Source organism: Schistocerca nitens, chromosome 1, assembly GCF_023898315.1.
Source record: "Schistocerca nitens isolate TAMUIC-IGC-003100 chromosome 1, iqSchNite1.1, whole genome shotgun sequence".
NCBI lineage: Eukaryota > Metazoa > Arthropoda > Insecta > Orthoptera > Acrididae > Schistocerca > Schistocerca nitens.
The window spans coordinates 788,530,307-788,545,387 of NC_064614.1; the positions used below are offsets into that span (position 1 = coordinate 788,530,307).

General features: G+C 41.6%; 1 long non-coding RNA gene across 1 annotated transcript in view; it reads left to right on the top strand.

Annotated features, from left to right (window-relative positions):
- Nucleotides 1–14,549, top strand: part of LOC126262025 (uncharacterized) — a 100,230-nt gene extending 85,681 nt beyond the window's left edge. The window contains exon 8 of the long non-coding RNA XR_007546707.1: nt 14,358–14,549. This is a non-coding gene — a long non-coding RNA (uncharacterized LOC126262025). The remainder of the gene's footprint in view (nt 1–14,357) is intronic.
- The last annotated feature ends 532 nt before the right edge of the window (nt 14,550–15,081 follow it).

Sequence of the window (15,081 nt, forward strand, 5' to 3'; positions counted from 1 at the left end):
CAGTAATTCCCACCTGCGGAATTGTGAGAAACTGGTGTCTGGGAGAAGAATCCAGATGGAGTGTGTGGTGAAACAGGCATTGAGGTCACGTTTGTCATGTTCTAGAGCATGTTCTGCCCAGGATATTGTGTATTGCCAGTATACAATCTGTACCTATCCCCACTCATCCTAACTGATAATTTAGTGGTAATCGTGGCGATGTAAAAGGCCGAATAGTGTTAACATAACAGCTGGTATATCTCGTGTCATTTCACAGCTGGCTCTACCACTGATAGTATAGGTGGTGGTAGGAGGGTGCATGGGCAAGTCTTGAGATGCCGACGGTCACAGGGGTAGTAGCCATAGAATAGGGAGATAGGTGCACGAGCAGCATAGGGTCTGACAAGAATATTTGCGGAGATTGGGAGGCCAACGAAGTGCTATTGTAGGAATGGTGGGCAAAATCTCAGACAGAATGGAGCTCATTTCAGGGCATGATTTTAAGTTGTGGCCTTGTTGAAGTAGCTGATTAATACATTCCAGACCACGATAATACCGAGAGACCAGTGGTGTGCTCCAAAGATTTGTTTTGGAGGGATCAGCAGTACCAGAATTGTATTTGATGGTCTGGGAAATCTGCATTTGAACTAGGCTGGTGGTGCAATTATATCCAGTGAAGGCTGAGGTGAGAATGGAGGTGTATTGCTGTAAAGAGCGTGCATCTAAAAAAATAAGTTTGCTTCAACTGCCAAGGCTGTATGGGAGGGAATGTTTGACGTGGGTAGCATGGCAACTGTTAAACATAAATAGTGTAGTGTGTTAGTAGGTCTGATGTGGGCACAAGTGTGTAGCTGGTGTGGCCTATCTTCTGCTGAATGTTTCTTCAGCCCCTGGTTTAGTTACATTGATTACAACTTTACCAAATGGACACATGGTGAGGATGACCTTTAAAAATTCCTGGTATCTCTGAATACCTTTTCCCAATTAAATTCCATGTGGTCCTCTTCCGAATCATGTGCTACTTTTCTTAATGTTGAGCTCAACCTCACTGAAGGCCAGCTACACACTTTTCTTGATGTTGAGCTCAACCTCACTAAAGGCCAGCTACACACTTCCGCCCACATCAAACCTACTAACATACAACACTAATTATGTTTTAACAGTTGCCATCCTTTCCATGTCAAACATTCCCTCCCATACAGCCTTCGCAGTTTTAGCAAACTTATTTTTTCGGATGCAACCCATAGTACAAAGACCTCCCTCCTATATAACAAAGATACCAACCATTTTCTAGATTGTCTGAAACCTGTACCCCTCCAATGCCCACCACAGATCTTGCTTTTCACCATTGATCCCAGCTCCCTCTATGCCAACATCCCCCATGTAGATGGACTGTCTGCTGCTGAACATTTCGTCAGTCAATGCCCACGTGATTCAAAGCGTATGACATCCTTTCTGCTCACATTAATCAACTTTATACTTGCGAACAGCTACGTCACCTTAGAGGGACAGATATATAAACGCATCAGAGGTACTGCCATGGGAACCAGGATAGCTCCTTCCTATGCCAACCTTTTCGTGGGTGACTTGGAGGGGGCTATCCTGGGAGCCCTTAGCCTTCAGCCCCTGGTTTGGTTTACGTACATTGATGACATCTTTACCATATGGACACACGGTGAGGCTGACCTGTTATAATTCCTGGAATCTTCACCCAATTAAATTTCATGTGGTCCTGTTCCAAATCCCGAGCCACTTTCCTTGATGTTGATCACGTCCTTGCCAAAGCCCAGCTACCACTTCTGTCCACATTAAACCTTCTAACAAACAACAGTACTTACATTTTGACGGTTGCCTTCATATCCATGCCAAATATTCCGTTCCATACAGCCTTGGCATTTGAGGCAAACGTAGTTGCTCAGATGCAGACTCTTTACACCAGTACACCACCATTCTCACCTCAGCCTTCATTGGACGTAATTGCCCCACTAGCCTAGTTCAAAAGCAGATGTCACAGGCCATCACATGCAGTCCTGGTACAGCTGATCCTTCCAAAAAACAACTTTGGAGCACCCCACTGGTCTCTCAGTATTATCACAATCTGGAATGTATTAATCAGCTACTTCGACAAGGCCACGACTTCCTAAAGTCATATCCTGAAATGAGATCAATTTTATCTGAGGTTTTGCCCACCATACCTGGAATAGCTTTTCTGCGCAGATATTCTTGTCAGACCCTAAGATGCTCCTGCACCCAACTACCTACCCTATGGCTCCTACCTCTGTAACTGTCGCCATTGCAAGACTTGCCAAGCACCCTCCTAGCACACCACCTATACCAGCCCTGTAACTGGCAAAACGTATACTATCAAAAGGACCTGTGAAACAACACCTCATATGCCAGCTGTTATGCAAACACTATTCGGCCTTTTACATCACCATGAATACCACCATTTATCAGTTAGGATGAATGGGCATAGGCAGGGGGTGTAGACTGGCAATACACAATATCCTGTTGCAGAGCATGCTCTACAACATGACAATCGTGACCTGGATGCGTATTTCACCACACACACATCGGCAGGATTCTTCCCCCAGACAGTACTCAGAATTCCACAGGTGGGAAGTTGTGCTGCAACATGTCTTTGGTTCTCACCACGTACCCGGTCTTAATTTACGTTAATTCCTTCCATCTCAGCATTTCTGCGCGAAACTACTCCTTTCTTTACTCCAGTTTAATTTTCAACATATTTCATTTTCTTACCTACGTATCTTTCACTCTTCCCCTCCCACCTCTGTTATGTACAAAGCGCTTAGCTTTTCAATCATATTAACTCGTACACAATGTTTTAGCAGTAATCTCTGTCTTGGATGTTACCCTGTCTTCCACCTTGAGGCTCTCAAGCTTCTGTGCGACACAGTGTAGTCTACCTATCATTAAGACAGTGACACAGTAGTGTTTCAGTGTTATCACTTTTAAGAAAACTGTGCAGAAATTTCGTCCAATGCAGTCCCCAACAATCAGGCTTTCCTTCTCATCCCGTCCAGTAAGTCTCCCCTGACCTACGGTTCCGGGTGACTTTTTTAAAAATCTGTTCCTACACCTCTCCAGTTCTTTTCCTTCACTCTTCTTCCTTTCCCTTAAGTTCAACCTTTCTGCCCGACGAAGGAGCCACTGGCTCCGAAAACTTTCTTAATTATAACCTTCTTTTGTGTGTGTGTTCTGCCGCCATTTGGTGATTAGATTTTTTATCTATCCAATTACATTATGTTGTCAAAAACTGATTATGTTCGTTGTTAAATAAAATACACTCCTGGAAATGGAAAAAAGAACACATTGACACCGGTGTGTCAGACCGACCATACTTGCTCCGGACACTGCGAGAGGGCTGTACAAGCAATGATCACACGCACGGCACAGCGGACACACCAGGAACCGCGGTGTTGGCCGTCGAATGGCGCTAGCTGTGCAGCATTTGTGCACCGCCGCCGTCAGTGTCAGCCAGTTTGCCGTGGCATACGGAGCTCCATCGCAGTCTTTAACACTGGTAGCATGCCGCGACAGCGTGGACGTGAACCGTATGTGCAGTTGACGGACTTTGAGCGAGGGCGTATAGTGGGCATGCGGGAGGCCGGGTGGACGTACCGCCGAATTGCTCAACACGTGGGGCGTGAGGTCTCCACAGTACATCGATGTTGTCGCCAGTGGTCGGCGGAAGGTGCACGTGCCCGTCGACCTGGGACCGGACCACAGCGACGCACGGATGCACGCCAAGACCGTAGGATCCTACGCAGTGCCGTAGGGACCGCACCGCCACTTCCCAGCAAATTAGGGACACTGTTGCTCCTGGGGTATCGGCGAGGACCATTCGCAACCGTCTCCATGAAGCTGGGCTACGGTCCCGCACACCGTTAGGCCGTCTTCCGCTCACGCCCCAACATCGTGCAGCCCGCCTCCAGTGGTGTCGCGACAGGCGTGAATGGAGGGACGAATGGAGACGTGTCGTCTTCAGCGATGAGAGTCGCTTCTGCCTTGGTGCCAATGATGGTCGTATCCGTGTTTGGCGCCGTGCAGGTGAGCGCCACAATCAGGACTGCATACGACCGAGGCACACAGGGCCAACACCCGGCATCATGGTGTGGGGAGCGATCTCCTACACTGGCCGTACACCACTGGTGATCGTCGAGGGGACACTGAATAGTGCACGGTACATCCAAACCGTCATCGAACCCATCGTTCTACCATTCCTAGACCGGCAAGGGAACTTGCTGTTCCAACAGGACAATGCACGTCCGCATGTATCCCGTGCCACCCAACGTGCTCTAGAAGGTGTAAGTCAACTACCCTGGCCAGCAAGATCTCCGGATCTGTCCCCCATTGAGCATGTTTGGGACTGGATGAAGCGTCGTCTCACGCGGTCTGCACGTCCAGCACGAACGCTGGTCCAACTGAGGCGCCAGGTGGAAATGGCATGGCAAGCCGTTCCACAGGACTACATCCAGCATCTCTACGATCGTCTCCATTGGAGAATAGCAGCCTGCATTGCTGCGAAAGGTGGATATACACTGTACTAGTGCCGACATTGTGCATGCTCTGTTGCCTGTGTCTATGTGCCTGTGGTTCTGTCAGTGTGATCATGTGATGTATCTGACCCCAGGAATGTGTCAATAAAGTTTCCCCTTCCTGGGACAATGAATTCACGGTGTTCTTATTTCAATTTCCAGGAGTGTATATTGTAATCTTGAACACCATGTTGAGCCTTCAAGGTGTGTGTCATAGGAAAAATTGTGTTCTACTCTAATTCATGAGTCAGTATAATGATCTCTACACCCATTTGAGGAAATATATGTCTGTGAAAGGAAAGTATGGGATGTGCTTTTTCGTTGTACCAGTAGAAGTTATCTTCGTTTGCTCCAATAATAATAGCTGCAGAACGTGAGGAAGTCAAGCCTTTCCTCGGCTACACGCAGGATTTCAGAGGTACTGAGTAGCAAAACCTCTACTTCAAGAGAATCAACTACAGCGACCGGACTAAAAAAAAAAAAAAAAAAGGAAAGTACATCAGGTATTATACCCGGTGACAAATATCATGAAGTGTTCCGGCTCAGCTTCAGTTACAGGAAGCAAGACAGCAGCTATGTTAAATCCTAAACCAACAAGAAAAACATTTCATTTGGCGACAATGAGAGGGCGTGGAGGATTGAAGTTAAAGGAAGAAAAAAAGTAGCAAAATCTTGAAATTAAATGAGTGATAAATTATGGTGTTGCTAAGGGCAACAGGGACTAAACAAAAGGAGAAGCTATAAGTGAATGTACGTAGTTATGTTTTCTAAACTCAAGTAACGATCCGTTGGGAAGAAAGCAAAAGCAAAATATTGGAACACTTCATGAAATCTGAAGACACTGTCACAATTGTGGTACAAATATTACGACAACTTCAATTAAGTGTACGTGTCAAGTAAATAACATTGCCACGTGCATAAAAGACTGTTTTAACTACGATGGAGTAATTTCTCGGCAGGTTCGGAGAAGAGGATTTCGAATCCTGACATCGGCTGGGACACAGTAATAGCTGTGCAATGCTGCAGGGTGTTTCTGTGCGACATAGTGTAGTCCACCTATCATTAAGACAGTGACACAGTGTTTCAGTGTTATCACTTTTAAGAAAACTGTGCAAAAACCCTTTATTAGCATAATAGAGGATACATAACAGAGAATATGTGCGTTGTATTCCCGTCATTATTACGAAAATGGCCGCAGAGACTCCAGAATGGTTTAAATGTCAGTTGCAATAAATGTCTGACGAAATGAACTCTAATGTTAAGGAACTATTTGGGAAAGTATAGTCTAAATGTCTGTCAAAGTAGAAAATACTAAAGAAGAACTAAAATTAGAGATAAAAGAACAAATCAGATAGGCAATAAAAAACTAAATTAACTAACGCTGCAAATACTTGGACCAAGTTGTCTCAGAAGTAGGAGGATGAGATAAATAACCAGTGCGATTTAGTTTGTGAGGAATTAAAAGAGGAGTTCAGAGAATCAGTTGGTAAAATTAACAAAGTAGATCGATTCGCTGTTAGAGAGTTTAACCAGGTTAAAGAGCAAATCTCAGAGGCGAATGAGCATGTAACTGTTTTAGAAAATGCAAAAAATTTAGGAAATAGTTAATACACGTGAAATGATACCTAAATTGGAGAAACGATTACACCAATTTGTAAATTCTACTGGACAAGAGAAAGCAGAATCGGTTAATACTAACATTCTTTCTAAGGAAGGTGCTGAACAACACAAAAAAGAATTAATGGTACTGTGAGAGGCTATTGTTAGTACTAAGCAGGAAGTCTGCAATAAGGCAGGCATAAATAACAGTGCAGTATCAAGTGGTTAGTTAGAGGAGTTACAATTGGGAAGTAATGCGAATTTATCAACGCAGTTTCCGAAATACAGACCTGATGGAGAAGTTAACGCCATCTATTGTCTGAGAGTATTTTCTAGGTTTTTCCAAAAAGCTGAGAGGATAGTAGAAAGATTGATTTTGCCTCGAGTTATGTGATAGGTGATGTGGCAAAATGAGGTACTGCTCATTCTGAGAATTTGTCGTTGCACGATTTTCATCATAGCGCGAATTTAAAAAAGAAAACGATCATTTTTTTTTTTTTAGTATGACAGTAGACCTTTTAAAGTTAAGAATATACCGTAACCAAAAGCAGTATATCTAATAAATCCTGGTACAGGGCAAGATAAATAATTATACAATGTAGGTACAATTAGAAGATTTAAGGCCCTGGGACAGTTCCAATCCTTTGAAAATTCGGTGAATTGATGACCACTGGCCATTCGAGTTAAACTGTTTCCAAATTTCTATCTTTGTTTTCTCAGGGACAGTTTCTATCTTCTTTGACTATCCTGTTATATTTTATTAATATTATACCGTCTACTACCGCTTCGCCCAGAAATAGAACTATATAAAAAAAAAGCTGGGCCCCAAGAACTGTACATCTAGTGTCTAGTGTTTATTCAAAAATAATTGCATCAATAATTTTTACGAAGACAGCCATGTGGTTAGTTCATAAACTCAACTATAAATTAACATTTCAAAGAAAATTTTGTAGATGTACAATACAACGTACATGTAGCACACGAAAAGCCAAGAATAAGAACAATTTTTGCTCTGTTATCGTATGATGGTAACAGAAAGTGGAAGAGGTTACAGCACTATGACACTTGCAGAGAAATGCTTTCACTCAGAAGGTCTTTGCATAAGCTATGAATATAGCAAGCTAAATATTCTGGAATTAAGAATAAGGAGTTACTGGTTTAGTATTTTTTTTTAACATAAAGCAAAAAGTTGGGCTTGTATTTGAATTTTTTTTGGTGGAGTTTAATCATGGGCAGTGATATCACCTCTATCGTGTATTGGCTGACGAATTATACAGACCATTGACGATGATTTATGTGAATATATTTGTATATTCCATTGCACTTCTTAGCGGTTTGTTGAGACCAAATTTTGGGGTGTCTGTGATAGTGTAGCCGTGGCAAGCCTGCTCCATAGGGAATGCCGAACAACTTCTCCCTTCGGCGCCAGGCTGAAGTACTGTTTGTCCACGACAAGTTGACGACTGGCGCAGTGGCTGTTAGTAACGGGCATACCCCCGCAGTACGACTGCCGTGGGTGAGGAGCGGTGAGGGGAAGGCGGCGTCGGTTGCTTGCAGCAGTGATGGCACAACTACCCACGTTTTGTGCTTAACACGAAATTGGAGGCGGCTCTCGCGGAGATATTGTCCTCTTAAGTGACACCTCCATCGGATCGGATATCACCTATAGTCTGTCGGTAAACTGAAGAGCGAGCGAGCGAGTCCCCACTCTGCCTACCCAGCTACTTCACAAGGCGTTTCTACAGGTTCTTTCACAACGTAGTACCGGCCCTGCCACTGCGCGCGCTTTAAATCTGTGGCGGCGCCGTGTGCAGATACGTGCTGGCAGCGTTTATTTTTAGAAAAATGCGTTAAGACCACAAAGAATACAAAATACGATAACTTCTTTCGAAACACATTATAGCTGAAACCTTCCCATCTCCTCTGTATCTCTTTTGTTACGCAACCTTCCCTTCTACAATAACCTATGAAACCTTCCCTTAGGATTTCTATCTCTTGCTTAATAATAACAAATGAAATCTTCCCTTTGAATTTAACTCTCTTTCTCAATAATAATAAGTGCAATCTTCGCATATATATTTAAATGCTGCTTACTAAAAGTGATTTGCTGATCATTTCGACGAAACATACAGTCGTTACCTGCAATAACCCAAAACTGTTCCTTACCTTTTTTGCTGTAACTGGATCGCCATCTGTCTGCTACATCGAACTGCGACATGAATATACCGGGTGATCAAAAAGTCAGTATGAATTTGAAAACTTAATAAACCACGGAATAATGTAGATAGAAAGGTAAAAATTGACGCACATGCTTGGAATGACATGGGCTTTTATTAGAACCAAAAAAAAAATACAAAGTTCACAAAATGTCCGACGGATAGCGCTGACAGCAAAACTGTTACCGTGACGGGTGAGAGGTACGCCGATATGTTACTAAATCGCATCATCCCCAGCCTCGCTGATAAACACCTGCTGGAATGTACGATGTTAATGCAGGATGGCGCTCCACCCCCATACTGCTAGACGCGTGAAAGATCTCTTGCGCGTGTCGTCTGGTGATGATCGTGTGCTCAGCCGCCACTTTCGTCATGCTTGGCCTCCTGGTCCCCAGACCGCAGTCTGTGCGATTATTGGCTTTGGGGTTACCTGAAGTCGCAAGTGTATCGTGATCGACCGACATCTCTAGGGATGCTGAAAGTCAACATCCGACGCCAATGCCTCACCGTAACTCCGGACATGCTTTGCAGTGCTGTTCACAACATTATTCCTTGACTACAGCTATTGTTGAGGAATGGTGGTGGACATATTGAGCATTTCCTGTAAATAACATCATCTTTGCTTTGTCTTACTTTGTTATGCTAATTATTGCTATTCTGATCAGATGAAGCACCATCTGCCGGACATTTTTTGAACTTTTGTGTTTTTTGGGTTCTAATAAAACCCCACGTCATTCCAAGCATGTGTGTCAATTTGTACCTCTCTATCTACATTATTTCGTGATTTATTCAGTTTTCAAATTTATACTGACTTTTTGATCACCTGGTACTTCCTCTGGCTTACTATACTCTATTAGCTGCTGGTGGGCTGTCATAATAAGTGGCTGTATTTATTACCAAAGCTGACGTTATTCTTTAATAGCAAAGCTGACGTTATTCTTTAATTAATTTGACTGAAGTTACGTAGTTCATAGTTAAACTTTTTATTGACAACAATAAAATTTTGCAAAGCTTTACATTGATGGTTTTTGGGATGGATTATAATCAGTAATGCAACACTGCTGGCAAAAATTTATTATATTCTGAAAACTTTTCTTCAAATATTTACTGCTGGTAATGCAATGATTTTACAAACATTCAAATGGGACTTACTTTTTACAATAATCTTACAACTAGCATTGCGCAAACATACCTTCAGTAGTCTTGAGTTTCTCAAAAAGAAATAATTCAGTAATATTAGTTCCTCTTATGATAATAGTTAGCTGATGTCTCTGTACATCCGTTTATAATCTCTTGGAAATCATAGCTGGTGTCTGGCAGGCACACTGCACCTCTCAACCTCTCGCTTCAGACCTGCTACCAACTCGCTTCACATCTCCCTTAACTGTCTTAAGAATTTGTTTTCCTAAGTCTAACAAAGAGAATATTCAAAAGAGTATACATCAAAATGTAGAAATAATATGAGTCAGTAAGTTGGAAGTGTACATCAGGTAGTAAAAGTTACTTATATCTCTAATAGTAATGAATGGCAAAAAATTAGAACATAGTTAATGCTTCATTAAAAATTTGTTTCACTTGTAAAATTGGCATCTATTAGTACCATATTCCAAGAAGAAGAAAAAAAAAAGGAATTGGATAGCATGGTCAAAGCACTGGCAACTGTCTGTGAATGCACTCAAAAGTCCGTTTCTTTCCCTCACATAGCACAACACCAGGTTTCGCCATGTGATTCCGTCATGTCCATAGTTTTAGTGTAACCAAACACTAAGTTAACCGTCGAATTGCCTGAGTTGCCACAGCTACATCAGGTACGAGTTCCAACTCAAATTGTCCATTAGTAGTGATGGTGTGCATCTTGGTTGCAAGCACCTATTGACGTACATCATGACTGTGGTGTGCATCTTGGTATGCAGACACCTCATAGAAAACATAGTAGGTTGAAGTAACGTGGTTTACTATTCACTTTGTTTGTGCTCCATAACCATGGGGATGCATAGGAATTAAGCTATGTGTATAAGCATTTTGTCAAAAGGTTCACAGATATGTTTGATACCGTTATTACCAAATTTTACATCATCTCTTTCCTCTGTGAAAAATTATCTTTACCATATTCTTATTTTACGTTTAAAAGGACAAAATATATCACCTTGTGTGACTGTAGAAAAAGTTTATAGTTTTAAACAATTACATACGAAACACTTTTTTCAACTGTAGTGAATTCAGCCTACAGTACATATGACATTACGTGACAGTCAGTGACATAAGCAAATATTCATGTAAGTGGAATTTAGTAGTACATTTAGACATCAACATTTTAAATAAAATAGACAAGTACCTTTCTTGCCAACTATATCCATAAATCTCTTTAACAGAAATGGGAAATGTTGTTTCCACAAGACGGTGTCTTTGAAACCTTGCTTGCTACTTTTCCACTCTGTAAGGACCTGTCTCCAGGCCACTTTCATGGGCCCGAAGAAAGAAGTGTCCAAAGGCTGTGTAATGTGAGTACTGTTTGCTGGTAGACAGATAAACGAAATGTTATTCTCACCACAGAACTCTAGAACATAAGTTGTCAAATGTGAAGACAAATTGTCGCAGAGTACTACTTTCTTTCCTTCGAGATTTTTCAGTCTTGGTAGCATCAACTTGGTGAACCACTCGCTAAATGTATTACTGTCAAACCATCCACTAGGGCTATTGAGTAAAGGCAGCCAGTGGGCCCATTTCCTGTCAATGTAGACCATAGATGTGCTGATTTGTAAACAACAAATGGAGGTAAAACTTCTCCCTCAGCATTGCCAGCAAACATTACACATATGCTGCTCTTGGAGAAATTACAGATGTCTTCTGAATGTTTTGAACCTCTTTTTGTGAGTACTTTCTTTTTCCCTGCATCGTCGGTTAGGTTGGTTTCATCAAAATTCCATATATTACCAGCTGGCACATCCTTCAGTTCAACTTGCAAATGTTCAACATATTCTCTGAGAACACGCTCATCAACTGCAGCTCTGCTCCTTTTAATGTTGGTTGCAAAACGTACAGAAAGTTCATGGTAGCGTTTGGTGAAGCCCAAGAGCCATTCATAGCATGGACAATTGTCTTTGAATCTAGGAACCTTACGTCCCTGTCTGGCAAGGTATGACTTCACAATCATTTGGAGTTCCATTGGAGTAACAGGGAACCCATATTTACTCAACTGCAAAACACATTTTACAAACTCTGCGTCTTCTTCATTAGTAAAAATCTGTGGGAATCCTGGATGTGAACTGTATCTTTCCTTTGACTTCAGTTTATTAATTATGGTTCTTCTCGGGATATTAAAAAGTTTTTCAGCTTTCCTTTGTGATATCTCCTTTCTCCTAAAGGCTTGTGGGCATTTCTCCAGAGTTTTTGGGCTGTAATCACAGTAACGCTTATTTCCGACCATTCTCTTATACTTCCGTAGAATTTTCATCAGTCTGAAAGAGATTACAAACATTGTTCACTGCCAGTAGCACACTAAGGAGGTAAAATAAGTCAGAAATGTTCGTAGATATGGAAGAAATGCACCCTGGGGATACTTTGCTCCACTTTTGTTGTGGTGCAATGTTTTCCCAAAGTAAGAAATTTCGTAACCTACAACAGTAAATTGAAAATGACACAAACAATAGCCCATCAAACGAAAAACTACGATACGTTTCAGCATCTAGACGTTCTGAGTAATTAAAATAATGGTGACTGACCTTCACAGTGACCAGTTCACCCTGTGAAAAACACAAATTTTCCAGCTTAATTTTGTACACACTTATGAACGTCTTTACTAAGATGCTTGTGAAAAAATTCAAAATGGTCGACAACTGAACATGCAAGCAAGGGTGGCAACCTGTAAGTCCTACTTTTCATAGAAAACATTGTTCACAGATATACATCAAGTAGTGTAGCATCTATGAACCAAAGAAACTTTTTTTTTCAAATGGAGAAAAGTTTGACCCTATGGAGCAAAGGCCGGTATTACACTATCAAATTTCTTTGCCCAATACCTTTGTCAAAGATATTTGATAGTGTAATGGGATCTTTGACAAATGTCGTCCAATATTTGATCAAATCTAGGCCGAGGCCGTATATTTGATCAAAGAAATCGCTTGTCTTCTGTTCACTGCAATGCGAAATGTTACCACGCGGAGCGCCAGCATCGCTGGAGCGTTCTGTCATCTTTTATGTTTGTAAACATGGCAGCTAAATACAATTGGTGTGTGGCGTCTACCACAAAATTAATTGAAATGTACGAAGCGGATGAGGCGCTTTACAATGTGAGGCACCCTGAATATAAAAATAGATTAAGAAGATTGGAGAGATATAAAAACATAGCAGATATTATTAGCCGTGACATACGGCCAGGATGTACGGCAGAAGATATAAAGAGGAAGATCAATGGCCTCCGTACTAGCTACTCGTACGAGAAAGCAAAAGTACGTATTGACATATTCATTTATATTTAAAGAAAAATCCTGAAACGACTTGCAAGAATGCCAAAGCTGCTCTCCACTAATCTTCTCCCTCGTGACAGTCGGTAATTGAAAACCTTTTCTTCTTTTGTGATTCCTTTTAAGGGGTATGGCTTCATAATGTTATAACTCAGAGGAAAAGCGTCATCTGCCAGTACTACCATTGGAGTTGTAATATTTGTGTTCCCAAGCTTCCTGCCTTCAGGAATGTTGAGCATAGATCGGTCAATGAGACACTCACGTAGTTTGCTTTTTGAAAACACTCCAGCATCACCAACACGCCCATTAGTTCCTACATCTATATACAAAAATTTGTAGGAAGCATCTACCATGGCAAATAAAATGATACTGTTGAAGGATTTATAATTGAAAAAGTGAGATCCACTAGCTTGTGGACATTTAATATGAATGTGCTTTCCGTCCATTGCTCCTATAGTTTTAGGCCGGTATTACACTATCAAATTTCTTTGTCCAATATCTTTGTCAAAGATATTTGATAGTGTAATGGGATCTTTGACAAATGTCGTCCAATATTTGATCAAATCTAGGCCGAGGCCGTATATTTGATCAAAGAAATCGCTTGTCTTCTGTTCACTGCAATGCGAAATGTTACCACGCGGAGCGCCAGCATCGCTGGAGCGTTCTGTCATCTTTTGTGTTTGTAAACATGGCAGCTAAATACAATTGGTGTGTGGCGTCTACCACAAAATTAATTGAAATGTACGAAGCGGATGAGGCGCTTTACAATGTGAGGCACCCTGAATATAAAAATAGATTAAGAAGATTGGAGAGATATAAAAACATAGCAGATATTATTAGCCGTGACATACGGCCAGGATGTACGGCAGAAGATATAAAGAGGAAGATCAATGGCCTCCGTACTAGCTACTCGTACGAGAAAGCAAAAGTACGTATTGACATATTCATTTATATTTAAAGAAAAATCCTGAAACGACTTGCAAGAATGCCAAAGCTGCTCTCCACTAATCTTCTCCCTCGTGACAGTTGGTAATTGAAAACCTTTTCTTCTTTTGTGATTCCTTTTAAGGGGTATGGCTTCATAATGTTATAACTCAGAGGAAAAGCGTCATCTGCCAGTACTACCATTGGAGTTGTAATATTTGTGTTCCCAAGCTTCCTGCCTTCAGGAATGTTGAACATAGATCGGTCAATGAGACACTCACGTAGTTTGCTTTTTGAAAACACTCCAGCATCACCAACACGCCCATTAGTTCCTACATCTACATACAAAAATTTGTAGGAAGCATCTACCATGGCAAATAAAATGATACTGTTGAAGGATTTATAATTGAAAAAGTGAGATCCACTAGCTTGTGGACATTTAATACGAATGTGCTTTCCGTCCATTGCTCCTATAGTGTTATAACAGTTCCACTTCTTCTCGAAATCCTCTGCAATTTGCTCCCACTCTCCTCTCCTTGTGGGTACCTGTAAATAAATAAGATTTATGTATGTGCAAGGAAGTACGTAACTAATGGCTTTTATCTTTTGTTTCATAGCATGAGATGCAAGAGCCTGTCGCATGTAGCGAGGCACAGCCACAGCCCCTGCGTCAAGAGCGGCCTCCCACAAAAAGGAGGAAAGTCACGCAAGACGTGGCAACTAACGTCATGGAGGAGGCCAGCAAGACACTACAGGCTATGGCTGATGCTGCCAGAACCATGCCTGTCCATGAAGACCGCTACAGCACCCTTGGCGCCCACATCGCAGCAGAACTGCGTGAAATGGAAAGGGTGGGCGGCAGGGAATACACCACAGCCACTATGCACAGTCTGCAGCGGACTTTAATGGACAGGTGGGATTTGCTGCATGCCACAGCCCGTGCACAACCGTCCACCTCTGGATATATCCAGGTTGCCTTGCAGCAGGCTGGAATAGAGGATGAAGATTCCATTCCATAAATATATGTGTGTATAATTTTTGTATCTCTCCAATCTTCTTAATCTATTTTTATACTCAGGGTGCCTCACATTGTAAAGTGTACATTTCAATTAATTTTGTGGTATCACACATCTCATTTGCCATGTAAATAAATTAAATAAATAAAATAACAATTTATCTTCATGAACATAAAGTGTATCGAACAGTTATTTACCTTCAGACAATGGTCCTTTAGTGCTTTATAAATTGCTTCACACGTTTCAGGTATTATTTTACTTAATGTGCATTGTGGAATTCGAGTGCTGTACTGTAAGCTAGAGTAACTTTCTCCCGTAGCAAGGA